Source organism: Anoplophora glabripennis, unplaced genomic scaffold (genome assembly GCF_000390285.2).
Source record: "Anoplophora glabripennis isolate ALB-LARVAE unplaced genomic scaffold, Agla_2.0 scaffold451, whole genome shotgun sequence".
NCBI lineage: Eukaryota > Metazoa > Arthropoda > Insecta > Coleoptera > Cerambycidae > Anoplophora > Anoplophora glabripennis.
This window is the reverse complement of record NW_019416652.1, coordinates 1-3,316: the sequence shown is the minus strand read 5'-3', so window position 1 is coordinate 3,316 and position 3,316 is coordinate 1.

Sequence of the window (3,316 nt, the reverse complement as noted above, 5' to 3'; positions counted from 1 at the left end):
TGTATATGTTCTCCTCGTTTTCGGAGTCCGACATTTTGTGCGTGTGTGCGTGTGTGTGTGTGAGAGAGAGAGGGTGTGTACGTGTTAGTCGTGTGGTGATGCCCCCTTACGGGGGCGTTCGTGTCTTTTGGTGTATTTGTCTGTCTGGTATATTGTTTGTCGGGGGTCGCAATTTTAAAGAAATGTATTCTAGAGTAATGCAAATAACTCATAAATAAGTAAAAACTTACCTGGGGGCATAACCCCGGCACAGGTACCTGTAACAAAGATGCCGACGGCCTCTATGCCTAAGCCGGGGATTAGGTCGGTGATTAAAAGGAAAGAAAGGGATTCTTTCCAGGTAGCCTTAATAAAGGCAGGTAGATTTTGCTCGTTGCACTCACTTCACCTCACAAACAAACACTTCTGCTCAGCTCTGCTGCTCGCTCTGAACTGATCAAAGGATATTTGTCTGTTCGAAATATTTCCGTGTTACAGATATTAAGGTAACAGTAACTGGAAAACGATGTCTCACACATGGAGCTGTCCCTATTAATACAACATTCGGAAGGTAATACGTTTTAAAAAGGTAATAATAATTTAAAAAAAAAACTCATGTGACACTTGGTGCATGCGCGTTGGCTTCAACTTAAATCAGCAGATTTAGCTGTATATTTTAGGTTATATTTATATTTTGTTTGTTTTCAAAATTTTAAACTAAAATATACAATAATAATCCATTGTAACGTACTTTTCTCGGTTGCCAAATTTTTGTAACACCCTTTATATACTTTACTTGGTTTTGATTTTGCGGTGGTGACGGTTCGGTTCAGACGTTACTTGTGGCTGCCCCCGGTATACTACCAACTCTAAACGGAATCTTAATTCACAATTGCGAATTTTAATTTACTAGCTTTATTGACGTCACTGACGTCCCTATTTGGACGCCTACTTTATGACGACCCTTGACTACTAGTTTATCGGCGGCGGTGGTCGGCAGCCGGCGGTGGTGAGTGACGTCACAGAAACGTACTCCGGATTAAATCTTTTTGTGCGGTTTGTCTCGGGCGCCAGTTTCCCAATCGGTTACGTGGGGGAAACTCCACGTGAAACCTACCCTCGGTTTAGAGTAAGTACTCGGGATAGCTGCAGTGAAGAAAGTTTAATTCCAGGGGTCTGTTATATTTCTCTTAATTTCAAGCAAAGTAGTTCTCTGAGTGTAGTGTTATTTTCCTTTCAAAATAAACGGTCTTATCAGTGTAGGTCACAAAAAGATAAGCGGACCCCTTTTTTACTGATCGGAATTTTATCAAATTTGTCGGCGTTAAGAATGAATACAAACGGGAATTATATTTACTAGATTTATTAATCAGGCCTATTGAATTTGAAACAAACAAACAAAAGTAAAACAGATTCTAATTACAATTATTATTACTAACTAAAACCAGGAATATACAATAAATTTACAAGCGGTGTAAGAATGAAATAAAATGGGTTAGAGCAATTATTTGCGACGGGTTTAAAAATGCCGATACGGTTTTCGGAGCTGTAAATAAGTACAAATTAGTCAAATATCAGGACACAAAATCGGTACGGTAGAAAACGGAGTCTTTGGCGTTTGGTTTATTTAATAAACAATCTAAGACTTTACGAAACGGTACGCCAGAATAATATTCGGTTTTAAATTTCGGTCGGTGCTAGAAAGGGAAAAATAAGATTAATAAATTAGAGCAATAAATAAATTGTTCCCAATGGTTCTGAAACAGAAAAATAATTACGGGTGACTCTAATTCTACAAATAAATATCGGCGGCAGTTTCTAGCAAAGCGACGGAAATTAAGCGGAAATGCGACCAGCCAGGAGAAAAAGCCAAGCAAAGCGGTTTAGAACGGACGTAAATAAGCAAACGGTAGTCAGGAAAATGATTTATGTTGGTGAACAGGAGGCAAAGTCTGGTCGAGGTGCGAGTTCAAATGCGGGGCGGCCGACAGATTTCTTCCCGAAGCGGTGGAGCACCCAGCCAAACTTCGAGGGTCTATCCGTCGCTGCACAGCCGACACACAACGTCTTCTACTGGCGGTGGAGCACCCAGCCGAACCAGCAGTTTCGGTTATTGTGCCTTACAACGTTTATCAAGCTTAGGCGGTGGAGCACCCAGCCAAACCTTCGCTGACAACGCTGCTGCTGTACAGTCTGACACCTTCACGTCCTCTACTGGCGGTGGAGCACCCAGCCGAACCAGCAGTTTCAGTAAAGGGGCGCACAGCGTTTGTCGAACGACGGCGGTGGAGCACCCAGCCAAACCGTCGCCGATAACGCTGCTGCCGTACGAGCCTGCACTCAACGTCTTCCGCTGGCGGTGGAGCACCCAGCCAAACCAGCAGTTCGGTCGATGTGACGGACAACGTTCGTTGAACGAGGGCGGTGGAGCACCCAGCCAAACCCTCGCCGACAACGCTGTGGTCGTACTGTCTTGCCAGAGTTCAAAAACGGCCAGACTTATACCATAGCAGGACAAGTAAATATAGGAAAATACAATTTGCTTACTTATTCCGGACGGTTGCTTCTGGCGGCTAACTCCTTGGGTCGGATGGCGGTCTCAGGTCGGTCTTCAGGTTCTCGGGGTGGTCCTCGGGTTGGAACTGGAGCTCTTCGAGTTCTGGCAGCGAACTCCTTGGATCGGGTGGCGGTCTCTGGTCGGTGTTCAGGTCCTCGGGGTGGTCCTCGGGCTGGTGTTGGAGGTCTTCGAGTTCTGGCAGCGAACTGAGGATCTTCGTGCAGGAACGGTGGTTTTATTGTCCCAATCCCCCCTTGACTAGGCAGGAGTCGTGGTGGGACTATGCGCGCGGCCCTCGACAGAGTGGGGCAGCGGACGGTTTCGGCTCGACTCGCGGTTAATTGCTCTCACCCAATTAAACTAATTAAATAAATAACTGGCCAGCGGCCTTACAAAAATCGGAAAATAATAATGCTTCATTACACCATAATAATAATTAAAATGAGCCAATTCCAAGCTGCTCCCGAGTTTAGCGACGAATTTTTATTACAGCGTATCTCCAATTACAGACCACTATGATAAATCTGACAGATTATAAAATTGAAAAAAAAATGTTGGGCTCACTGAAACGAGCTTCAAGAAGAAAATTTTCATAAAATTCATGATTTCTCAGGGCAGTTAGAATTGGTCTTATTCACCCAAGACCCAGAAGTCTTTTAATGGAGTTTTTTTGCTCAAATTGCTATAATAGCTGTCATTTAAGTAACAACAACAGCATTGTTACCGGTACCCCTCCTGGGAGCTGTATGACCTTGTCGCTGGTGGAGGGGCTTAAGTAGC